Consider the following 27,178-nt stretch of genomic DNA (forward strand, 5'->3'; position numbering starts at 1 on the left):
GTAATAGCTGGAAATAATTTATAGCTGCATGTTAATAGGTTGTCTTGGGTTTTTCAGCATATTTGAGGAGAAATTCCCTGCGAAGACAGTGTGTCTTTTCACAATAACTGCATGTCAGTCTGGCAGACTATAACTGTGAGCAATACACAATTAAGGGGGGAGGGGAAAGCCAGCACCGGGGGAGGGGGAAGGGACGATGGTAATACCTTTAAAAATGAAAGGCAGTAAGCCATTATTAGCAAAAGCTATATTGAGCATGCTTGCCAGACAGGCAGCTCAGCTCAGCTCTAGTTCCGCCCAGACATGTGCCTTGCCATTTTCATTGTAATCAGGCTGCTCAGGATGGCTGCTGATTCATTTTGCGGGGTGGCCCCCGGGGAGCCAGGGTGGAAGCCTGAGGAGAACTGCTATTGCATCAATGCAGCAGTCCACACCAGAGACAGGGTGGGGAGAAAGGCTCCAGCAGCAGAGCGAGTTCGCAATATCAGCCTCGCTATTAATATATACACATCCACTGTAAAACCCCATCACCCCCCCCAAAAAATCATCCAATAAAACAATTAGCACGGGGGGGGGGAATCTCTCCTGATTATTCCTTCCAACTGTGTCTCAGAATTTGCTTGAGCTGCCATTTCTTTTTCACAATCCCTTATTTTGTTTTTGTTTTAAATCAGCCACCAACGCGGTCCATTTCTCTATTTACCTGGTAACGACTTGGGGGTGGGCTACCTGATTTAGCTGGAGACTTTGATTTGTGGGATTGACAACCTTATTATGCAGTGAGCTTATTATTGATATAATTCTGCTCTCGGTTGCCATGACCACCTTGTGAGAGACATTCAATTTTCTCTCTTCCATCATCATTATCTATGAGGCCATCTGTTGTGGAAAATGAATTCAGCCTCATTTGCATGACTGATAAGCAAATTTTTTTTTATCTATTTAACAGAAGGTCATATGCCGGGGATTTGGAGCTGGTGAAAAAAAAAAGGGGGGGGGGAAGCATATCGAGAGGATGAGTGGGAGTGCGTGCATTAGAGAATGTATGTGGAAGTAAAACAGATCCCTCAGGCCTGCTAGCCTATCGTGCTGCATTTGTCATTCCTGCCAGGGCGACATTTTCCCCCCTAAGCTTCTGCACACTAAGGAGAGTGAGAGAGCTTTTTCCCTGCAGTCTTCTTGAAGCCCCCCTGATTTTTACTCAGTGTTGGTGGGTGTATTTAATTTTTTTTTAATCCCTGGAACCTGGGGTATCTTTTCAGTGTTCAGTGAAGAAAAAAAGCAGCCTTTTCTGGGTCTCTGTGGTATGCTTCTTACTCCTCATCCTTTCAAAGTTGTCGTGAGCCAGGGCTGTTTCTTAACCATGCTGAAATGTCGTTATTGTGGTTAGTTTGTAATACTTAATGGTGTAGGTGAGAGCTGTGTTTTATTCAGGGAGCTGATTCTAGGAGGGTGGCTATTGGTTTTTGCAGTTGTTCAATAGTTTATCCATTGTTTGCTCTTTTCAAGTTCTTGCAGTGTTGCTGTGCAGATGCGATTGTATTGAACTATAGGCTAGTTAGTAATATACTGAAGTCTGATTTCAGTGCACAAAAATGTGTTGCTGCATTAAGCATGTTGTTTATATAAACTTGCTGCATGTTGTACAGTACTTTTGATACGAAGATCCTGAGACAACTTCTGATACCCATAAAATACTTGAGAATTACAGATATTCAAACACATTCAAATAAAAGATGCTAAACTGCTATGCTTTTTACACAAAATATGACTTGAAGGCACAGTGACAGAAAAATAATGGATTTATACTTTTTAAGGTAATATTCACATAAAAGTTGCATTTTAAAGATAACTTTCGTAAATATTTCAAATCTACAATAGTTTGACGTGGTATATTATTCCTAACATAGAATCAGTTTTGCAAATAATGTTGATTCCTCATTTAATATACCGTGTTGAAATCTTCATCATCCCATACTTCAGTTTAAAGATAGTTCAGATAAGTACAGCTTGAAGAAAATATTGTATAATGTCTATATAAACTTGGTGAAAATTATAAATATAATAAACACTGAAAAGTAGCTGAACATTGTAAAAAAAAAGGAATCAGAAGTAATTAAAACTTACTCGTTAAGCAGATTCTCTTCCTGTACTTGTATTTGTAACTAGATAAGATTAAACTCATAGAACAAAAGCAAGTCATTTTTTCCTCTATAATGAACACTGTACACAACCTCAGGTAGACAAACTACCACCCAAAGTTTTGTTGCTTTTGTTTTTAACGTTCATTTCCATAGAAGTGTTTGTAAGCTTAGTTTGTTTTTGTTTTTTAATTAAAAATGTTTCACATTGCTGACAATACTGTTGCTTTAAAAGGCAGAAAGTGAATTATGCAGCATCCCCTTTTTTGCTAATAAACATAATTGCATTTCAGTTATTTGCCATTTGCAAAGAGGCTTATTTCTAAATTTAATGTTGCATAGTAACTCCTTGTAACACTGAAATGATCCTGGGTGCTGAATTTCAGATGAAAAGAAGTTTCACTCGTATTCAGGTCAGTTACAATATGGCAGATCTCTGACTTGGCCACAGAAAGGAAGTTCTACTAAATTATTTAATTAAAATTATTCCTATTTTTGTTATAAGAACCAGTTTCCAATAGACCCAGTAGTAAATTATCATAACATGTGACTAATATTTTAAAAGGTGCTGTTCCCCTCCCCAAAAATGTATCTTGTACCATAGATTCTTAAAGGGAATGACATTTATTTTGCATCTGCCTTATTTATCATGCATATTCTATTTGTGGCGGACGTTGGATTACAAAACTAATTTCACACTCATAAAGTTGAACACAATGTAGCTCTGATCGTTTGGGTAGATTGTTTGAAATGATGCTAGTTTCTTCAGTGGACTTCCACTGAAAGTAACAGAAAAGTAACACGCTACTGTTTATTAGCAGACTGTCTTGTAGCATGAACAGGTTGAGGTCTTTTTATTTATTTTTTTCCTCTTGAATTGTTAGGATCTTCCAAAGAGAAATAGGTAAACTTCTGAAAAAGCCTAAGAGACAGCACAGTTGGTTCTCTCTCCCTGACCCCAAAAAGTTAATTATCAAGCTTGGTTGGATTCCTCCTTGCCACCCTGACATTTGACTACTGCTAATTCACTGATTAATCTCATTAATGTGATTATAGTAGGATTTGGAGTTGGCTGCCATTGTTCAGCAGACAGAGCTATTCAGCCCGAGCACTTGCCACCTCATTCAGTTTTGCTGTGATTTTTCAAAGGCTGGTTGAGTGAGCTATTGTGAAAGAGGTTTCTCTGCCTTTCCCTTTCAGCACCAGGAGCTGTCCGCTGCTGATAGCAATTACATTCAGCACTGACTGACTTCCTACTAGTTTACTGGCAATGTGAAAATGACTTACTTTCATCACCTTAATGATTCTGCTCATTGAGGTAAAAGCAAGGGACGCCTTTATGCTTTATAATTAGACAAAATGGAGATGGCTGGGGTAAAAATATAAAATCTGTGCTCCTTAATGCTTCTTTCTTTCATTTTAAAAGCTGTACTTGCATGCATTTTGTTTAGTCTGTGAAATCAACATAATACTGTAGTTTAAATAGTACTTCCTTGCATCCATGCAATTTTACTATCAAGATATAATGGCATTACAGGTGTTGTTATATTCAGTAATGCCTCTCCAAAGTATTCCACAATGAGTTAATGCCACTAGTTTCCCTCCTTTTTACATGAATAAACATATATAGTATCAAGCTTAATTCTTCAACATTATGACTGCCCTCACTGGCACCAGCATAGATGGAAGCTTCCCTGCATTGCAAACCCCAGTTTTCAGGAGTTTGACATTGCTAAGCACTGTTTGACTGAAACTCGGTCTAAAAGATTTCCTGTTGGTGAATACAGAATAAACGACTTAGCCTGTTTTCGGTTGCAATAAAAATAATACAATCGCTTTCTGGTTTGAGATTTCTAAATCAGACTAGGCATGATTTGTTTAAAACAAGTATTAGTATTAATTTAAATCATAGTATTAGTGCATGATCTGCTGCTATACAGTTTAGTATGTGACTTTTATTATGTAAAAGTTATATTGCTATCAGTTAATTGGCTACTGCGCATGCGCAGTAACTTCTTTTGTCACATTTTTCTTTCATTCCTATGAACATGGCTCTATATTCAGAATTGAAGCCACACGTTAAACTATGTTGTGTCAAGGATTGGTCATTACTTCAAAGAAACTATTGCGAACCATTAAAATAAAAATTCTTTTACGTTACAAGTGCCTCGCTGAAGAGCAGTTAAGCTATTAAATAATGCATGTAAAATATCCAAGTACCCAGTAACACAATAGATTCCAACGATTCCTCTGCAGCCACTACAGGCCGTTGGATGGCTAATGCCTATTTTCAAAATTCTCCAAATACATCTCCACAGAATCTACTTTAACCTTTTGTGGGGTTACTGTAAAGCCGAGTTTCACACAGCTCTTAACAGTGTCCGTCAGTGAAAACCTGCTCTTAAGAATAAATCTTTTCCTGTCACCTGCCTCCTCTCCTCTCCTGCCCTCCCCCCTCCAGAAGTACTTTTACCCGCAATTGTTTTAGAAGGCTGTACCTTTAATAAAGGACATAGGGAGGGTTGTATAGGAACAGGTTCTTACGGTGACAGTCTAATTAAGGCTGCTGGTTTCTCTCTCCCCTCCCCCCCCCCGCCCTTTCTAATAAATACAGGACTTTAATTCCAGCCTAACAGTAGTAAGCTTGTCTCGTGCATGAGTTATGCTTCCGGTAGCTTGCAAGAAACTACCACCAGTGAGAAAGTCAATGAAATGGTAGGTTTTCCAGTATAGGTCAGCTGAAATTAGTTCACTTAACGTAGCCTTCAGAAAGAATACAGTGCTCGCTCATTAACGCCGCTTAACATCGCCTCCCCCGACCCCCACCCTGAAGAGGGCCAGGCTGTGGGAGGGGGAGGCATCCCAGACCATTAACACAATACCCTCACGTCTTAAGGAGGATAATTAGGCCAATGAATCACCGGTCTCCCAGGTTATTTTCCACACTAGTCTTTTTTTTTGTGTGTGTGTGCAAATGCTTCTCATTTTATGCAGCTAACTCTGGGCTCCATCCTGCTCCCATGGGGCGGTTTTGGTACTGGCTTCCATGGCAGCAGGGCTCGGCCCTTTCTTTGCGCCAGCTCGAAACCTGAACAAGAATGTGAGCTTTTTGCCAGGTGCAAACGTTTCCCAGCCATTGCAGTTTGTAAACACCTGTCAGGAGGTATGTGCCTCAGCCTCATGCTAATACCGTGTGGACACGGTACATGTGAACATATGGAGAAAGTAAGGTGGCATGTCAACTTGTGGCATATGAAAGAGGACAGGGTTTTTGTCGGGTTGGGTTTGTTCCCCCTCCCCCCGCCCCCAAAGGAAGAGGAAGCTACCGTAAAATACTGAACCCAAAAGTGATCTCAAACAACAGAAGCATATACAGGCTGCTTTTGGTGACTACCCTTTGGCAGGTGTTTTTACATTTTGATTATTTTAAATGGTGGCTTAGTTCGGTTAAAAAACCCAAAGCCACCCTCCTGCTGCATAAAGCAGCAGACACGGTAGCTAGCACTCGCTTTCCGCCATAGAGGTCAGGAGAGGCGTTTCTCCTTGAGAAGCTGTCTCTGCTTCCTCTTTACTTTATGGAACAGCTTTCACTGTCTCGGCGTCTGCCCCTGCGTGTCACAGCTGCATGGCTCGAGCTTTGCGAATGTTTTCCCCATGGGTGCTCCCAGAGTGCTGCCCGTTCTACACGCCGGCGTCACGAGGCGTCCTGGGAGTGTAGGTAGATGTAATCGGAGATGACAGAGAAGAATTACAGAAAATACAGGTGTGTGTGTGTGTGTGTGTGCTGGGGAGGGGAGAGACACACAAATCCTTTCTGCTTCATGGGGAAACACTCCATATCCCACCCTCCCAATTAATGCAAGCGAGGGGTTTGCTTTTGCTAGCATGTTCCTCATCCTGTTGGCCGTGATTTAGCCCCCTTTCTAAAACCCCTCTCCCTTGTCAAAGTTTGTCATCCCTGTGGCTGTGGAGCGGCTCGGATGGCTCAAGATGCTAAGGGCTACTTACACACAGATCGGCTCCCCCTCCTCCCCCTTCAGACTGCAGCGTGATTTCTGGCAAGGCTAGATGGGAAGGGAATTGTAACCTCTGTAGCAACCAACATGTCTGGTCTCAACACGTCAGCCAACAGACTCGGGCTTTAGAGGGATTACCTCTGAGGGTTGGGGGGGGGAGGTGTTTCTTGCGATTTACCCTTTTGGTGTTCAGTCCCTGCTGCTGAATCAGTGGGCAGCATGGTCCCCCTCTGCAAGTCTGCAGTGGTTTATCAGCAGTGGTGCTGCTTGCAGAGAAGAGAGCATCACTGTAGGCAGCAAACTAACAGGGTGGAGGAACCAGGGAGATTGCAATGACTGCCATGGCAATAAAGAGGACAACCAAATCAACCTGCGTCCATGTGCGCCTGTTCATACGAAAAATAGCTGCTTGGCAGAAATTGATTCTGAAGGACGGCGTTTGCCTGGTAGCTGCTGACAATTTTACTGAGAGGTGCTCTACTTCTCTTTATATTGTATGGAGGGCAGGGTGCAGCGGGGAAGCCTAGGCTCCCAGCTGCTAGACTTGCAACCAAGCCCCTTTGAGTATTTAAAGTGAGCTGCAGTTTCTTTACCGTCGTTTTGGTTTGACTTTGTGTAAAGAGCGCTGCTGTTCTACCTAGGTCACAAATTATCAGCCTAGTACGAAAATGTCATTTTTAGGGGACAGATTTAAAGGGAGCCTTTACCCTCCTGATAACCTCATTCAGGAGCCCTGCCCCATATTTCGAGCGTTATTCAGAAGTGAAGCTTATTACCATGTTGGGGGAGGGGAAGAGGGTTGAAAAAGGCTTTGTCAGGACAGTGAGTGTTGTAAAGGGGGTGGGGGAGTGTACTAATTTGAGTGTCCCTTTGAGTGAAAAAGACCCTCTCCTTGATAATACAGCTCATTTACTAGCCTGAGGCAGCTAGAGCTACAAAATCAACCTGCCTTTACTGGCAACATTTTTGTGAAAGCCACATGCAAATTTAGTCTTTTGTATATGAGAGCTTGTTTACATTTGGTCTGTTTGTCAAATGAAAGTTTCCTTGCCCCAGTTTATATCAGTGGTAGAAGCTTGGTAATCATTCCAGCTGGAAATAGTTTATTTCTTTTGTTTTAAAAGAGAGAGAATATGGTGCTAGCTGGTAAAATAAACGAGGCTTCAGAAATTTGAGTTAACTCTATACACACTGGAAGGTTGTTTTAGTGGCAAGCAAATAACATTTATTTTTAATCATTTTAAAAACAATAAGCATTTAAAAGTGTACAGTTTTGCTGAATTTTCTAAGATTTCTTTTACCCAAGCTCCATTTTGCCATAGGATCAGTGCTAGAGGAGGTATTTTTAGATGTATCACCTACTCCGTATCTGTTAACAGTCTGACTGGTATTTTCTGTTCCCATCTATTACATTAAATACAACACTGCACATGATACACATTCTGTTCCAGAGATTTAGGGGCCTGTGGGTACAATGCAGGAAGCATTATAGTAGACAGCCCCAATCTTGCCTGACTATTGCAAGCCTAATAAACAGGAGAGTTAAAAAAATATTGGTTTTAAGCCAAAACTATAGCTGAAAAAATATCTTGCTTAGCGGTGAAGTCCCCCTCACGCAAACGTTAGGATTTGGGGAAATGGATATGTTTTTGTATTGCTTAAAGGATGCAGACTGAGAGAGGGTAAGTCAGCAATATGCTACTGATGTTATTCTGCTGCAGTAATGTGGTCTCTAAGGGAACTTGTGCTTGATGCATACTATACAGCTTAGGTTTTCTGTAGCCCATCGCCTGTCTCCTGCTTTTAAATGGAGGTTACAGCTGATCCATCAGCCACAGTGCTGCACGCATGCTCATCTTTTTTGCATCGTTTAGTGGTGTCAATTTATTAATTTCTGTCTTCTACTTCAGGCCCGTTGGTTTCCTGTCTAAAAGCATTATTACTTTTGTCCATGTGGCAAAATAATTAGCATACAGATGAGAAGTGATCCTGTCTCTGAGCCTCGGTAGCAAGAGAAGATGTGCAGTGAAAAGTTGATTGGATGAATGGAGAACAAATGGTGGGCGTTCAAAAGCATTAGAAGAGTTTTGTTGTCGTGGAGCAGGTTTGTCAATTTTCTGGGTGAATCTCTTAAGATGGAAGGCAGGGTGGCTGGTGCTGAAATGATTGCTTGACAGACTGTGGCCTAGTTTAAGGTGCAGAATTGGACTGCAATGCATAGATAATTCATTTGGACTACTTTGTTTTGCAATTCTTCAGCTTTCCCTTTGATATTCCCTAAAGGTAAATATGCCCTTTTCTCACTGTTGTTGTTCTCAGGTCACTTTGCTCTTGTTCAGAAAGTGAAGGAAAGTTCTACTCTCTGGACAGTAACAAAAGAATAGCCAGTTTTGCTGTACTTTTTTGCTAAACTGCTCAACATATTTTCATATGCAAAGACCTGGAGATTATCTGAACTGTTCAGGGCAAGATCATGCTCTCTCTGAAGTCAGTGGGGACTTTTGCCATTTATTTCAATGGGAGCAGGATCGAGCCCTTAGTGATGATTGTTTTCTGAAATTTGCATTTGCAAATGTCCATTATTAAATATATTTAATATTTGCTAGTACAATGTCCGTCCAGTAACATTAGTAAATGCTAGAAGTATTTAATTCTAACTGGTATGTATTTTCCTGGTTGGAATAAGATTGTAGTTTATTTACCAGCCAACTCACTAATGATTCTAAAACCCAAACTTAAGTTATAGAGCTGCATATTGCTAGTGGGAGGGAAAAAAAACATGATTTCTGTGTTGCTGAGAGAGGTTCTTTATTGAAGAGCAGGCTGAAAACAAAAACAAGAAAATAAATAAAAACAGCTTTTAATTACTCAAAATTCTGCCAGAGAACACTGAACATGAATAGAATCCTCGTTTTCTAATAGACCATCCATCGACATAGATTTCTTACATAATTCTAATGTTGTATATACTACAACATGAAATGTTTTAAAAATTGGCTGAATTTGCTTCTCTCTCTGTATAGTCATTTAGGAATAGTTTTATCCTATTTTAATGGTTCTTAATCTCCTTAAAAATGGAGATTTTCATTTTAACTGACCTAATTTTTTTAACTGCTGTTAATGTTAGATAGAAATGACTATCCTTGATTTATCTTTACATAGATTTCTGACTACTGCAGATCAGTTAAAGAATGATTGGCTTTCATTTTAGAGGCTTGTGTTTTTAGGAGTCATCTTTAACTATTTTGCTTTGGAGAACAACAGCGAATATTTTCAAAGGGAATATAGCTTTTTATCTTTTTGGCATTTCATACTTGTGTAGTAGTTTATTTTCATAAAATACCAAACAAGCAGAAGAAGTCTTCACTATGCCAAAAACTCCAAACAAAAAATGTTGGAATAAACTATTTTCTCTTAACAAGCAGTGTGTAGTTGCTTTTGATCATTTCATAGTGTTTGTTCAAGTGTTGAATGCTTAGCTTAAACTTGGTTGTTAGGGTGAAGACAAGTAGTGTGTGTATATATAGTTGTATATATTTTAAACAAATAAGCTTACATTTAATTGCAGAATAAAATTCTAAACATTAGAAAAACAAAGTAAAGTAAAACTACATACAGTGAAATGGAATCTAACTGGAAAAAATCATGTTTGTCTCTAATGCTGGCTTTTTTCATTATATTCATTTATCAACTGAAACGAAGAAAAGAAATAACAGTTACAACTGGCAGATCTAAAATTCAATACATTTTAAGCTAATTTAAAAGCGTGAATTGATTTTATGATTAATTTACACTGTATACTTTCTGGACGATGAAATATTAAATTATTTGCATTTCAATCTATCAGCATGAACTGGCAACACAAGGAGAATAGTTTGGTTTAGTATTTTCATCTGCAGTGGTTTCTTTGTCTTAGACTGTACTACTCAGGCATATTCCTGAATTTTTAAAGGGGCCCAAATTGCATCACAATAGTTTTTAGTTCATAGCATGACTTTCTTCTTCTCTGCATTACTGCATCTTTTATGAATTGTAGAATCAAACTATTGTATGGATACAAAGATCAATAAAAGAGGAAGAGAGACTTAAAATATATTTATTGGTTTATTATTTCTCTGGATTTATAGGTGACTAATTTTATTTTTTTTCCCCTTTACTTTTGGTTTCATTTCATTTTAATGGTGGAGAGCTGAATATATAAAAAGGAACTATTTTAATCAAACGCAAATATTAGCAAAAAATATCTAAAATATTGATTCAGGTGTTGAAACTTTGCTACATGAATGGTGGAAAAGTATTCTTCTGAATACTCTTTTGTTTCTGTGTAGCAATCTTGCTATACACTAAGGCAGTGAAAATACAGAATTGTTATAGTTCCATCAGCATTTCCAAGAGTAATCTGCATGTACATTATTTTTTAAAATACATAATATATGCACATTTTAAAAATGAAGATTTCCTATGTCAGAACCTATTTCCTGATGAACTCTTGAGTACTGTAGTTGTCTCACTGGTGGCAGAATAATTTTTCAGAATTTTTGTACCACTGAATATTATTGTGGAAATGTTGCATGTAATTTTAATTGATCTGAACTAGATTAATATTTGCATCACATAGGTCAACTTTGAATGCAATTGTGAAGCTCTTGATAGTATAATGCAAGAAAACTTCAAGGCTATAAATTACTTGCTGACTCCCCCTCCCCCCAGAAGTGATGAGAAGGCCTAATGATACTAATAAAGGTGGTTTAAATACCTATAGAAGTGCACCTAGTTTTTCATGAAGTGAATCAGCATTCAGCCCATGTGTTGCACTGTTCTCTAAATAAAGCATGCCTTAGGTCAATAAGTCATGTGCAAAGCAAATATATTTGGTATGCTGAGAAAGATTTTTTCCCTATAGAATTTCTACATCATCTTGCTTTGATGAGAACCATCATGACCATCTTACTCGGAGTGAGAGCAGCACATTTTAATGACAAAGAACTTAAGGGGGGAGGGAAACCTTAAATGAGCTCAGACAGTGGGTTATGAAAGCAGTAAGCATAGTTGTAAGTTTGGGTTTTAAGTCTGATCAGACCTCAGATCAGATTTGTTGTAGAGATACATTTACAGTGAAGCTGAAAACACAGAGCACAGTCACCACATAACAGTCCTAGCCAACCTGGTTGTGGAAGTAATCAAGGCTGCAGGGCACCCCATAGAGAGCCATCAAATCAAGTCTGCTATGGAGCTGTCTGGTAGATTGTGAACATTCAGAAATCAATGTTGCATCTGCCAGTAGACCCTTTGGTTCACTGAAACTCCCACCTGTCTAATGCATCTGGGCAATTGGTTTCTGAAACCAGTTTCCTTCAGGATAAATTTAATACATCTTGAGGGTCAGTCATAAGGAAATTGATTATGAGTTTGCCTGGTGCAGAGATAGAAACATCTGTAAGATCAGATTTTCAACCTACCCTGCGTTGGGGGGGCGCTATTATTTTGTGAATTATTTGAAGCCTACATTTCTCATACTTCATGCCAGCAAGGCATTTTTTAATTAGGAAGTTGATTAAAAAGGGCATGGTATACTATGGATGCATGTTCATTTGGCAACACTCCAGCTGTTTCGGAGTCTGGGTCTATGGAAAGTGTTGCTCATCACCAGTTGCAGTGGTGGGGAGAATCAGGGTAGGGCTGTGGATTTTTTTTTTTTTTTAAATTACTTGCTTGGTAGGGTCTGAGAAGGCTGTTCTTTTGTTCTCACTCAAATTAAATCAAAAGAAAGACACACAATGAATGACTTCAATGAATTTTGGATCAGGCCCTTATATATACAGTAAGACTTTGGGCCAAATACATCTGTGTGGTATGACACCAGTGATGAATTTAGCCCTTTACATTTAAGACCTAACAATATACTATAGCCTCCTGTGTGTTGTGGATAATTAGGCTTTTTAAGGGCAGAATGTATAGGCAAATACTATAGATACAGTAATTCAGATGATCCTTCAGACTGATCAATGAATGGCCCATGTTTTCATTGGTCTCTGCTACAGGAATAGTTATACAAATCATCACACATTTCACAAAGACTGGGAGAATGGGGATATTTACTTGAAAGAGGGCCAGTTTTTATATAATCTGTGAATGGCTTGCTTTATTTTTCCAAGGGAAATTCCCTCTTCTCCCATTCTCTCTCATCAGGACAGGAGTATATTACCAAGGGAATAAAATTTTATGCCTAATTTTAGTGTTCTTCTGCCTAATGTGGTGTGAATAAGTGCTATGTTACAGCATTTAACCCTGTCCATCTTTGTCACTTCATGAACATTTGCTCAGTCCAAAACAAAAAAAAAAAACTCCAGAAACAAAACCCCCACAATAAAATAAGAAAAGACATCTCAGATTTGTTGTTTGGATAAACTATGGAGAGTGATCTCTTTCACTCACAGCAAATGCTCCGGGATTCCTTTGTGCTGCAGCAGAGACTCACGCTTAAGGATCAGGGAATACCTTTTAAAGGGTTTCCCCTGCCCTCTTGTGCTGCTGACTGCCATTGGCTCATCCCTTTAATTCTTATCTCCTTCCCCAGAATGATTAGCTAATCAAATGTCTTAATGTTCTGAATTTAAGAGTAGCTTATGCTAGTTTGGCTGCTAAATAGGGGGTGTCGGAAGATAATTTCAGGGATGCTGAATTATTCCTCCATTGTCTCAAGGAGTAAGAGGCCCAAGTTTGGATGTGAAGCTGTATGTGCTGCAGGGCTGGGCACAACACTGATGCCAGGGAATAAGTACAGCTATAGAAAGCGGTCATGATACTGAAACTGCTTTTGGGAGAACTTGTGTAGATTTCACAAGGAATGTAATTAAGTAAAATACCTTAAACATATTTTAGAAGCCATACTGATGAGCACAGACAAGGTATGTTGTATGAGCATTTTTAGAACTCTTGACATGTTTGTGGAAGCTATTGGATATTATGGTGTTCAGTGTCAAATTTTTGGTGTGCTTTGGTTATACAGCATATACTGATTGACAGAAGACCTCTTGTCTGTGTGTGTGCAGACAGAAAGGCTGGCTCATCGCTACTCATCTATGACCTTTGTTTGTGACATAAGCAGCATTGCCACCATGTAGTCTGGTAGGCCAGTAGAATCTGTTTGTGCTGTCCATGTGAAAGTAAAACAATATAAACAAGACAAATGCAGACGCTTCCCTGTATATCAGAGTATTTAGATTATTATGTTACCATAGAGCCAAATCCAACTCAATTTACTTTTGAAATCTGGAATTATCAAATCTAAAGATTAAAACCACTGAGAGAGAAACTTTTGATACACTTGTAGCTGTATATTCTGTCCAACCCTGCCAGGGGCTAAAACTGACCATTTAATGGTTACTTGCCTTTTTGAATATCAGAAAGATCAGTAGTAACTGATCCAAGAGGAGTTTGCCAGACATGAACCTTAGAATAAGGAGACACTTCTATCTACATAGCCATCTTAACACAATTAAGGTAGATTAATTAAAATCAATACGAGTTTTGTCATTGACGTTAGTGGTAGCAAAAGCACAATCCTCCACTGTTTAAACTTGTTATATTAAAAATGTGTACAACAGAATTCTGAAACATGATTACTTTACCTGTGGTTTATCAATTGCATTGTTAAGAATCAGGTGCTTTCACCGGTTTGTTAGTTTGCCCAAAAATATGAATTCTAACATTGAATTTGAAGTTTCATTACTGAATATTGTTTTTCTGATAAATCATTATCATGGTTTTAGTAAGTTAAAAAACAATCTTTCCCCATGAGATCTCAACATCCATAATGCTAGCCAAGAAATGTTCTCCTGAGGCACAGTATTGCACCTGTTTACAAATAGACTGATCCACTAATGATCAAAACAGTGGTCTATTGAAAGGGTTCGTGTACTTGTATCAATAAATCAGCTTTTAATACCAGCAAGTAACTTTTTGCCCTTATTAAACATTTAATAAGTGATAGCTATTGAAGACTTCATGATAATTTCCTGATCATGGTTAGGATCTTATCTTGCTAGCTAATTAACCAGTACTACCAATCTCTCTCTCCCAGGGCCTCATAGTGCTCTTAAACTGTTTACAGATGATCCATTGACATGATTAGAACTGCTTTTCCATTACAAATGGCTTTGCAGATGGGCTATCAGCACACTTCTTTTGTTTGATCCTGATTTTCTTCCTTTCTGTCCCTTTTTTAGGCCACGGTATCTTATTTCAGCATGTCCTTTTTGATGCAGAACCCAGGATATATTCTGGAAATTGATGGTGGCACTGGAAGAGGTTTGCAAGTGCTGCTACCAAGAGAATTTCTAACACATGCTGCTAGCTAGTCTTGTTCTTTTAACAGTTTCTTCAGCCAGCAGGGAAAGGCAGGGAGGTAGGGAGATATGGACAGGCTGCCCTTGGTGGTGTTAAATAGCATGACTTGATTTCTCAGGTTGGTGACAAGCACTAACGCTTTTCTTCTGGATGTGTTTTCTGATTGGCAGTACCACATGGGCACTGGCCTTAGAAACAAATTAGCATCAGAGGTGTTAGCATAAGTCTTCTTACTAAGGTTTGCCTGACGAACCAAGAAAACCTGCTGAGCAGTGGTGTTTGAGACCATTCACTTTCTGCTTTATGATTTCTCCCATTTGCTTAGCTTTCTTTGAGTCCGAAGTCCTGAGTCTTCCTACAAGGTATGTTGTATAGTCATCTGCACTAGTGGAAAGTGGGTATGGAATGATATTAAACCAGAAGGGCAGCACTTTATACCCACTTTGCCCTCATGTAACTGGACTGGGTGGAGGGCAACTGAATATCTGCCTGTTAGTGCTGCTTTATCTTTTTCTTTTCTTTACAGACCAGTAGCTGTCTGGGGCATGCGGTTTTGCTGAAGTCTAGATCACAAGCACTAGATAAAACATAAATAATATAATGCTTTATATTTCTTTTGTCTTTCATCTGAAGATTTCAAAGTGCTGCATGAATATGTATTCATTAACTAAGACTCACAATATACCTTTGGGGTGGTTTATATCGTTTCTACCCTTTTTCGCATGGGTGAGAACTACAGCACAGCGAGGTTAAGGGACTTGCCCAAGTTAGGTTCTATGCCAGCTGCAATTGGCTTACTTAACTCACCTTGCCCTACTCTGTTTTCTTAGCAGCTTTTTGTACTTTGCAATAATTTGATTATTAAAGCACGTTATGATAGGTAGGAGTGTTCCATTTCCCTCTAATATGCCTTAATAACATGACAAAACCAAACATTTACTCTGGTGTAAGGATATGAGACTATTACAAATGCTGATGGACTCAATAGTGTAGTTGCCTAGACAACACAGGTAATGCAATATTTTGGGTGGGGTAGTTTATTTAGCTAGTATGTCATTCAATGATGCATGTTTTGGGGCAGAAACTGTGTCTTTATATGTGTTTATACAGTACCTAGCATAAGGGGCCCTGGTTAGGGTGTTGTTCCAATGAAACCAACACAAAGACCTAAGCCTACAACACAACTATTTTTTATGATCAGCTACCAAAGATCAATTTCAGAAAAAGAGAATAAGCAGGAAAATGCATATTTCTTATTTACCATGTGATAGCAGTATGGGATTTGGTATTGATAAGAGAGTAGCTTTGGATATTGCAGTGAAATGAAATCAATGTCCAATACACTATGGCTTTCTAGTACAGAGGCAGTAGCACTTTTACATTAAACTCACCTAATGGACCCAGACTCAAAATTCCACGCATCTATTCTGTTGTTAAGCTTCCTAATAACAGTCCCGCACCCCAAACAAACACATCTATATTTTTGTGGCAAAATACATTATCAGAAGATAATACTAGTTCATCCTCGTGTGTCACTGAGGCCTGGTCTACGCCTAAAGCTTAGGTTGATCTAGCTACAGTGCTCGGGATGTGAAAAATTCAGAGACATAGTTAAGTCAATTTAAGCCCTGGTGTAGACACTGCTAGTTCAATGGATGGCTTCTTCCATTGATCTAGCTACCACCTCTTGAGGGGGTGGATTTATTACGAGGATGGACAACCCTTTCTGTCACTGTAGTAAGTGTGTACACTACAGCGGTGTAACTGCAGTGCTGCAGCTGTGCTGCTGAGGCGCTTGTAGCATAGACATACCTTGAGAGCTCTCTTAGCCAGCAGTATAATTAATTGTAGGGGAATTACGAGAAACAAATTAGTCACTATTTCTTCTTTTGTTTTTGTGCAGCAATGAGGATTTTGCAGTCAGTGCATCTTGTGACATTGCACTGAAATTATATTTGCGATGTTACTATTATCAATTTGAGCATCTTCATGGGCTCAGCTCTGTACAAACAGAAGGATCCTGCGAAGGGACTCACCGATATTGACACTGATACCCACACATAGTCCCATTGTAATGATGGAAGCTCTGCGCAAGTGTAAATTCAGCATGGGCAGAATTACTTTGTAGGATCTGACCTATATTAGATAGACAACACAGTGCAGACACATCAGGCACTGGAATGCTAGGTGATATTCAAAACTCATAGTGGTGCAGATATCACCTTTTAAAAAGGTGAAACACAACTTGAGCTTGCAGAACTCCAGGGAATAAAATAATTTGAAGAGGAATTAATTGAAAAGAAGGTGGTATTTTGTTCCACAAAGAGTAAGAAGGGAAATACAGAAAGATAAAAGTTGTGATCAGAAGGGTTGTGCCACTTCACACAACCAGCACAAATGTTTCAGTAGACATTTCCTGTACCAGGGTCCAGAATTAAAACGTCAGAATCCCTGCACTTTCCCAATAAAGCCTCAAGCAACATCTAGAGTGGCTCTTTAACAAAATGGTTGGCTCATCATTGGCAACAGGGCCAAACAGTGTTAGAGCTGAGTTAAAACCTGACTTGAGTCTACTGATGGGCATGTTGGACTTGTCTAAGATGGTTGGACAAAACATGTCAAAACCAAAACTGATTTTTACAGCAGGTTCCCTAACTCTGTATAAGGCCTAGGACCAGATCCTCAGCTGGAATAAACTGACATAGTTCCACTGACTTCAATTTGTCCTAGTATGGGTAGTTTTCTAGTAGGTCTTCAAACTATCCCTAAAAGAGCAAAAATTCGTAGGTAAAACACAGCTCAGGTCCCTCTAGATGAAGTGTTCTGTTTTTTACCATGCCTCCTTTCTCTTTTTTTCAAAAAATCATCTGGGGAGGAAAGATTAATCTTTTCTATGGTATCTCACATCTACTGCACTGAAAATAATATTGTAGGAATCAATCCTGCATTGGCACGGAGATATTCTGGTTGGCTTAATTTGTCTCCTGCATCTTAACCTCCTTTCATGGAATCACAGAAGTTAAAGTATAATGAGGCAGTATGAAAAACAGTTTGAATTCAAGAGAGGGATGGAACAAAATGAGCAAAAAACCCCAAACAAACAAAAGTAACGCCAAACCCAATTCTATCTTGTTTGTTCGTATTAAGAGGAGTGCAAGTTTGTTATAAGTCAACCCTGTTGTAGAGCAGGGGAAGCAGGTTAATTCCAGTGCCTCACTATCAAAACACCATGTCCTACTTCTTACCACTTTCCTTTGTATTGTTATTGGCTGATGCTGAGAATTCACAGAATCAAGTTGTAGGGACTATACAAAGCTGCCTAATACAAAAAGAAAATGTAAACAGTATGGTGCTGCTTGATTTGCTGTGTGATGTGTACAGGTAGGTTCATTGCACTGTAGAAAGACACAATACTTGACTTAGTCACAGCTAGAGAAGATTAAGGGCCAAATTCCTCTCCCTGTAACACCAATGTAAACCCAGAGTGTCCCCACTGATATCAGTGGGGTTTCTCTGGATGTACACTGGTGTTACTGAGAGAAGAATTTCACTCTAAGTGTGGCTTATCCACTCTTGCGGAACAATATTGCACTCTGACAGAAGGCTGGGTATGAAGGTAAAATAGAGATATATGATATTAAAGACCAAATAAAAGGGAGGGAAAACAGGTTTGGGGTTTTATTTAAGAGATTTTATGTTTGGAAACTAAACCTGGAACCTCCTTAAAAAGACACAGCCTCTTTCACACGATCCCAAAAGCAGCCCTTCAAACAACTTTCCAATTTTAAAATACTCTTAGATTAAACTTCATTTAGTAGTTTATCGACTTTCTTTGCACACAAAGTTTTTAAAATTATTTTTCACCTAACACCCTATGGCATCTGTCTTGCATTCTGAGTCAAAATGAAATTGTTCTTGGCAATGTTGGGAAGAAATAAATAAATCCCTTCCCCCTACTAGCATTCTAAGGCTACATCTTCACTGACAAAAAGGGGTGTGGTTTTAGCTATCTTACTGTAAAAACATAGTGGAAACAACGCATTTTAGGGTAAATTAAAAACATGTGGCACCAAGTCTCAGAACCCAGGTCAGCTGATTTGGGGTGATGGGGCTCGGGCTGCGGGGCTAAAAATTGGAGGGTAGACATTAGGGCTTGGGCTGGATCCTGGGCTCTGAGATCCTTCCCACATCATGGGGTTTCAGAGTCTGGGCTCCAGCCGGAGCCTGGACATCTGCACTGCAATTTTTAGCCCCGGAATCCAAGCCAGCTGACCTGAGCAAGTCATGGCCAGGCCATGGGTCTTTTATTGCAATGTAGACATAACCGTAGTGTTACCACAAGGTCAACCACAGGGAGGGGGTATAGTGCTGAGTTTGCCTAGTTACCTCATGGTAAACACTACAAGCACCTTGGATTTTACAGTAAGATAACTGTCATGCATTAGTTATCTTGCTGTTTTTTTTTAACAAAAAAAAAAAAGAGAGAGAGAACCCCAACAACTCACCCACCTTTGGGTCAGTGAAGACACAGCCTGAGCTGGTTTAGACTAGCCGGGTCCAATAACCTCTCATCCTTGTTTTACACCTTGGTGTAACTCTGCTGAAACCAATGGCCTTAATCATGATTCGCACTGAAGCCTATGAGAGGAGAAGCAGGCCCATTATCCATAATGTCAGTTAAAGCAGCTTTAAGTGCTGGTAGGTGAGGTACAAGTACTTGTCATGTGCTTTGTACACCAGTGGGCAGGTTTATCTGTGTTTGGAATTACTGAATATGAGCTCTTCCAAAAACCAGTTCAGCCTGTTATACAGCATGTTTTATATTCTGGGCCCTGCGTACTCTGCAGCACATTGGGCTTGGTATCTGTGGTAATGCTCTTTTGATTTCTGCTGTACGTGAGCGCTATACTCCATGGCAAACTGAGAATTCTTCAGCAGCATTGGTTGATTATACGTTTACAAAAATATGTGTATGTTTACAAAAATAAATAAATATATTCATTGAAATAAAAGTGTAGGAATATGCCACTGGACCTTTATAGGCTGCAAAAAGCTACTATTATGTGATCATTCTTGGGATATGAAGTGCAAATGTTGGCTTTTTGCACCCCATACATCAGATTTGAGCACAGGCAGGAGAAAACACCACTGGAAGGAACATGTGGTGGTTTGGTTGTTCATATGGACTAGTAAAAATAATTTGAAATAAAAAAAATCTTAATACTCAGGAAAATTCCTGGAGGGGATGGGATGATTTTTAAAAGGAAAATGGGGACATGCATGCAGGAAGGGAAAAATCTAAGCCATGGTAGGGGACAACCTCCTAGAAATGGGAATATTCTTAAAAACCAAGGAAAATTTTGGAGAAATAAAATATTGTTACAAGGCTACAAATCAAATTCAAGCCAAACTAAGTACAAAATTTATACAACAAAGACACCTTCACTCAAAATTTAAAGGCAGGCTTGGCAAAAATTTTATTGTTTTATAATTTGGACAGATAATAACATTGATTATTTTAAAGCGTTTTTATCTTGATTTTAAATTTTCATAGTTGTGGGAAATTATGGGAGGGGTAAGGCAATAACTATTTAATGACAGTAGTTGAGATTCAAAAAGTTAAAGCTTTATAACTGTTAAAACACAAATTGTCAACATTGCACGTAAAAATACACAAAGTAAATATCCTTAAATCAATAAATTCTCAAGCAGCATTTTTCTTTGCTTATCTGTAAATTTTATTATTGATGGAAATATATATATTTGGTCAGTTTGTGTGTGTTCAGTGAAATTGCTGTTTACCAACATTTACCAATAAAAACTGAAACCTTCCAAGTCTAGTTAAAGGTAATAGCTAAGGTCACAACCAGCAAAACCTAAAGCACATTCATAGTTTTTACCCTGTTAGTGGTCCCATTGAAGTCAACTTTCAAATTAATTCCTTCCTCAAAGCTCATTTGAAGTCATTGGGACTTACTTATTATTTAAGATTTATACTGTGGCAGAGCTTAGAGACATTAGCCAAGTCAGAGTCCCATTGAGCTCGGCCTTGTGAAAATATATATAGCAAATGACAGTCTCTATCTCAAAGAGTTTATAGTATAAAAGACATGATATGATGAGATAAACAAGTGGATGGAGGTGTGTGTGGGGGAAGACAGGGTAACAAAAATAGTAGCATTTTAGCATATGCCCAGTTCTTAGCCAATCTATAGCTCACTACTTGCCGGGTGAACTATGAATGTGTTTAAAGTTACGCACATACTTAAGTGCTCTACTGGACTTGGTCTTGTATGCATTTAAAATAAAAAAGAGGCTCAGTTTTTGGGTCAGTAACTCTGCAGTGATGTGCTTCCAACAGGGTTCCACTCTGACTGCAGCAGCAGGTAGGACATAGGCTGTGAGAAGGGGAATTCTGTGTCTGGTGTTTACAGTTTTGTCAGATCCCAATTGTCAGGTGATCAGATGTCCTGATATTATGTGCTTTGTCTTATATACTCAACTATACCCCTCACCTCCTAAAATAAGTGTCCCAATTTTTTACACTTGCTATCTGGTCACCCTACCCAATGGTGAACTTTCAATTGAAACAACTTATGGTAGTAAGTCTACACCCATTAGAGAGTGTTTGCGGGACTGGGCCCTTATTCTTTAGATTAGTGGGGAAGAAATGTAAGCAGTAGAATTGGTGGAGAGACATGGAACACAATGGCAGTTGAAATTGTTGCAAATCTGAAAGCACCAAGGATTTCTGCAACAGAAGGAGAATTTCTGTGGCAGTTAAAACAAATGGTAAATCATGTGGCAGATTCTGTAGCTTCACATTTGCAGCAAACAAAGGTGCCTGTTTACATTGGTACTCTAGCAGTATACTAGAGACAAAGACTTCCTTGGAGGAGCTTGTTGTGTTCATACTACAGAATCCTGTAAAAAATTGTGCTGGAATCGAACTGTATGAGCCAATCAGAGTGCAATAATGCTGTATATGTTAACAGTGCATAACTGTAGTGCTTTTTCCAGTTATGCAATTCTCTTCATATTGATTGGTTCTGAGAGTCTGATTTGAATTATCACATAATAATCATGCAGCAGATCGGAATCTGTACTCTGATAGTGCAGGCTGCCCAGAGTACAGGAACCTGTATTTACATTACAAATACTTCAAAATTTCTGTACCATGAATTGGCAAATCTCTGTATTTTATTGGCTACTCTGTTGTGATTGGCTAATTTAATCAGAATTCTTAACCAGTGTGCCAGTCAGAAACCCCCACCTCTGCATCTCATTCCCTCCAGCTGAAGCCGAAAAACACAAAATGCATGTGTCACAGAAGGAAAAATAAACCCAAAGAAAATGTCTGTCAAACCGTTGAAAAGGTGGAAAATTAACCCTTCCAACCCCCTTTGAATCAACGTCACTCCTTACCAACTAGCAAGGCTATTGCTGACACAATAATGGTTATACACCTTTACTTCTGTTTGTTTACACTAGGAAGGTCCCAAGCTCTCTCTCCCAATTCACTTTTGGAACACAACATAAATAAAATCATCTATGTTGCTTTCTTACTTTCTCTTCTTTTCTTTCCACTTAGCCTGAACACTACAGCACATGTACATTTTTATGAGAGAGAGCCATGCTGATCTCTGGGGAGGTAAGGGGATAGACTGCAGGAAGATGAGGCAGGATTTATTTAGGGTGAGGGTGAAGAGGAAGAGCTGAAAGCTTTTCAAATGTTTTTAAATCGCCTTTCTGTGGTTTTGCGGGCCACATTGTTGGGTTTTTTCTTCCCTTTCCTTTTATTATTTGAATATTTAATACAAATCTGTATCACAACAATAGCATAAGTGTTGCTTCCTGTGTAAGTGTGCAGTAACCATGACCAGAGCAAATAAACTCTGGAGGAAATTCTGGTCCCAGGGGAATTTTGTCATTGATTCCAATAGGGCCAGCATTTTACCCTCTGAGTCTAAAGTTCTCAGGGTTTTTCAGACCAATTTAGTTATTACCTTCTGAAAAGGAAACACTCTTATGTGCTTGTTATGTTGTAAATACTTCTGTGAATTTTCATGTTCAGGTGAGGATGTGGTTTTATGGTGAAAACAAATAAACACGGGGTCAAGACCACTGGGCTGTATTTCTAGATCTGTCACTGGCTGACTCAGATGAATCTACCTGTCCAGAGAGCCTGTCTTTGGCCTGATTCAAAAGTCCATTAAAGTCAATTGACTTCAACGGACTTTAGGAAACTGAGGTGTAGAGCACCTGGTTCAATCTATAAAAGTTGTAAGGATAATGCTTAGCACAGAGAGTGTTGTGTGGCTTAATTAAGTTTTTTCTAAGTGCTTTGAGATCTTTGATGATAGACAAGAGTCACAGCTATTAATAATAATAAATAAGACAATTTATTTATGAAATACCTTGAGTGTAAGCTCCTGTGTTCTGATATAACACAAAATAGTGGATTCCTCCCCCCCCCTTGTTTTCCTCTCTTTCCTCCCCTCTATCTACCTTCTCCCTGGTGGGGTGGCTAAGAGAGGCATTCATTTGCCAAATTAATTTCCTCCTCTATGCTTCTTGAAAAACATTTTGGGCCTGACCGAAAGCCCACTGAAGTCCTTGGAGAGACTCTCATTGACTTCAAAGAATTTCAGCTCTGATCCTCTGTTTAGCTATCCTGGGGAAATGTTTGCCATTATCAATTATCCACATATTTTACTTAAGCTGTTTTTGCTTTTTCAGTAACTTCTTTTGCCCATGTGCTATGGTGTTTCTTTTATATAGCAGTGATATTTAACCCCCGCCTGTAAGTTACAGTATGTAACACAAGCAAAAGTAATACTGTAAAGTTAAATCTATTCTGTCCTGTTTCTGCCCTGCAGAAAGTCATAAGGTTTATTGAGATGGCATGGGTGTAACTAAGGGCAGAATTCAGTCCTTAGAGCTTATATGATTGCTGCCATATCACCACTTTCTGTGGAGTGGGAGCCAGACTGATCAGCAGAATCAGGGTGTTCACTCTCTTAACAGCGCTTTATGCTTCAACCTCCTGGGGTTGGGGAGGATTTCAGGACGGCGGTTAGGTCACACTACACCAGGGAAAGGATGATCCCTGCACTCCAGCCCACACAAGGAGAGTTTAGGCTTCTGCTTCAGACAAAGCTCTTCAATGTTTCCCCTGTCAGGAGCACAGGGGTTGCAGTGACATGTGCATGAGGACAAGGGGCACTGGAAACGTAAGAGAAAGGGCCGCAAAAGAGAAACCATGTTCTTAACATGAGCTTTAAACAGGCAGCATTTTGTAAGGGCCCCTTTTTAAAGAAACTACCGTTGCCTTGCTCTTGCACAATATTGGGGTTGACAGTTGTAGAAGGAACAAATGTGTGTCTCTTTTTATAATGAATTCATCTTTCATTTACCAATGGACATTTTAGAAGTCAGAATTTCTTTAGAGATTAAAAATCAAATCCTTCCACTGTGTGAAATGTATGTATAAATCATAATGGCTTGCTGTACTCGGATATTCACTGCTGCTCAGTTTTATTTTGAAGGCAGGTACATTTTAGTGGTCATAATTTTGGGAATGATTAGCAGTGGCTAGACTCAGGCATGTTACAAGTGGAAGCTGTGCAAATTTCCTCTCAAACACCACTAGTGCACCTCCCTGCCACGCCAGACTCCTGCTCTGCTACTTGTAGGCCACTCCTGAGCAGAGACTGACAGTGATTGTGTGATGTAGGGAAAGCCAAGGGCTTAGAGCAAGGTCTCCACACTCATTTACACTTTTCTGATAAACTGGATCTGGCCCAAGTCTCTAGAGATGAAACACTAATGTATTAAATCACCCATACTCTGAGCAAAACTGCAGTGCATGTCATCATGCCTATACAGAGCTTCGAGGAAATAACCAGCTCATACAGGGTTTTCTGCACACACATGCTCGCTACTAAAATTTGATAGAGAAAGGGGCAATTTCAGTAGAAAACAAAGGGCCAGACTCTGCAAAGTGAATCACTTTATACAGAAGAATAATCCCACTAGGACTGCTTGTGTGTAAAGTTTCAATTGAAAGAGCTAAATCTTGTTCAGAGCCTACTCCCAATGAGGGGAGCTTTCCTCAGGTTTGTCAGACTGGTATGGTAGGTTAGGCAGTCCTGACTTCTGGAGCCTCTGAATGTAGTTGCTCATCTTTCTATCAGGCCTCCAAGAATCCTGGTTTCTGTGTATATCCCACACAAGCACAGCAAAGGCTGTCATAGCCCTGGGAACAGTAGTTCCAACAGAGTAACCTGATGAGAGAGATGGTAAATACATTCAGAGTAATCCCTGTACTACAGGTGCAGGTGAGTGGGGGGATGGAAGATTAACATAAGGGCTAGCACTAGCCCCAGTTGCTCTTGAAGGGTCTTTCAGCTCATTGGACTCCCATCCCTACTGACTGAGAGAGCTCCATTTCTGAGCTGTGCTGGTGTGGGTCACTGAAGGTATGAAATCAGACTCCACCAGTGTAAGGAGCGGATATTGTGGCTCCTGCCCACAGAGACAACTTTCCTCTTCAGAATTTGATTTCCATGAGCACAGAGCCAAGTCAGGTGCAGAGCTCCAGCCAGGAGCTGATCTGGCACAGTGTACTTTTCTTAAAGACCACTAATTTGAGTCCCTGGAGCTGTCTGCCTCCCTAGAGATGAGTAAAAGATGTGTTAGTCAATATAAGCAGACACTAACTACTGGACTGTTCAAATATCAACATTCAATGACAGGTATGATCTTCATTATTTAACATCCCACACAAGTTTGCTTCAAAAATAGAAGCTCCCTCTTCTCCCCACTTTCCAACATTTCAAATGAAAAATGGTAATTGGTGTGCTAAAGGAGTTGTGAGCTCAAACACTGGGTTACAAGGACCACTCTTTCCCTTTGTCTCTTTCTACTCAACATTGTTAATGTTAGGTTTGAAAGGGTTAGATTTTTATTAGTAAATGATGGTAAATATTGATTTCACCATGCATACACATCAATGGAAAAATAGTTCCATTGATAATAGTACAAATTGACTGATAGGCAAAGGTAAGAAAAATGCTGTTTGAGAACTTATTAGAGTTTGATTTGAGGAAATTTACTTTGTATATTATGACATGATGATAACAGTTTAAACTTTATAACCATTAAAACACAAACTTTTTGAATCTCAACATCTACTGTCATTATATAATTATATGACCTCCCCCTGTAATTTTCTGTAACTGTGAAAATTTAAATTGATAAAAATCTAACAGTTTAAAATCCATAATTTTGTGCAATTGTGAAAATGTAAATCAATAAATATCTAAAAATTCTTAAATACACTATTTTCTGTCAAAATTATAACAAAAAGAAAATAAATTGAGTTCTGCCAAGCCTAGTTAATGTCAACACAATACTGTCAGGTTGGTTGAAAGTACATTACTTAGTTCATTAAAATCTTGTCTTTAATGTGAAAGGGTCTTGTTAACAGAGTTATGTTTTCAGTTTGAAATAACACATTTTGTTCTGCAGCTATGAAAAAATTCACTGATCAATTTCCCAATTTTGTATGTACATTCTATAAGCCAGAAATTTTGGTCCATGTAGAATGGAGGTAAAATGTTTATGAAACATAGACTATTACAAAGATTATTGTTTAGTTAGATTAATCTTGATAATAAAAGAATTATTTATAATGAAGAAACAATTGTCATTAGAGCTGATTGGAAAATGGATATTTTTTCCACAAACAATTTAGATTTTTCAGCAAAAGATCAACCCCCCCACAAATTTTTTTGGCTGGAAACTTAACATTTTCATTTGTAAATGCCACCATGGTGCCTCATGGGAGTTGTAGTTTGAGTACCTCATGCCCCTATTCTCCTGGGCTACCAGGTCAGACTGCCTCTCCAATGACATCACCAGTATAAATGCCAATTTTTTCTTTTTGAATACCTGTGTATAAAATGAGTTTTCTGTCTGAAAGTATGACACTTGTTTTTTTCTTCTCCCAAAAGTTCAACGCAAAGCCAATGTTCTTAGCTGTTTTATAGTCCCACAAAATGTGATTCCATCTGACAGGATGATTTTGCTGTCAATTAGAATATTCTCTCATAGTTCAGAGATTTCTTCTACCCCAGCTCCCTCCCCCCACAAAAAAAACACATTATGTTGCACATAATGAAAATATTTGTAAACATCCTTTCCTCTTCCCCCCCCCCCCAAAAAATTGGCACTTATTTATGTCTTTGTAATATTACAGTGTAGTATCCTTAGTGTATTATCGTAAGAACATAAGAGCTTTTCCAACTGGAATGATACAAACATACAAGAATAGATAATACTTAGTCCCACCATGAGTACACGGGACTGGACTAGATGACCTCTCAAGGTCCCTTTCAGTCCTATGATTCAGTAATTCTAAGTGTGAGGGGAAGATCCCTCTTAATGATCTGGATGGGTATGATTGGCAGGACATTACTTAGGGACTGATCCTGCATTCCTTGCCCACCTGTTACTTTTGGTTCACATGAAATGCAGGAAAGGGCCTTTAATTAGTTTTCTTGCCATGATGAGATCACAAATTGACACACACACAAAAGGCCAAATTCTGGCCCGCTGATTTTGACAAGGTTGGATGGGTGTAACCAATGGATGTTTTTCATAGTAGCA

General features: G+C 39.1%; 1 protein-coding gene across 1 annotated transcript in view; it reads left to right on the forward strand.

The window, feature by feature from the left end:
- The first annotated feature begins 7,737 nt into the window (after positions 1-7,737).
- MYT1L (myelin transcription factor 1 like) overlaps positions 7,738-27,178 on the forward strand; it is a 367,912-nt gene continuing 348,471 nt past the window's right edge. Inside the window, exons 1-2 of the mRNA XM_045010646.1 lie at positions 7,738-7,839; positions 8,068-8,261. The gene's annotated coding sequence lies outside the window, so the exon portion shown is untranslated. The remainder of the gene's footprint in view (positions 7,840-8,067; positions 8,262-27,178) is intronic.

Source organism: Mauremys mutica, chromosome 3, assembly GCF_020497125.1.
Source record: "Mauremys mutica isolate MM-2020 ecotype Southern chromosome 3, ASM2049712v1, whole genome shotgun sequence".
Taxonomy (NCBI): Eukaryota; Metazoa; Chordata; order Testudines; family Geoemydidae; genus Mauremys; species Mauremys mutica.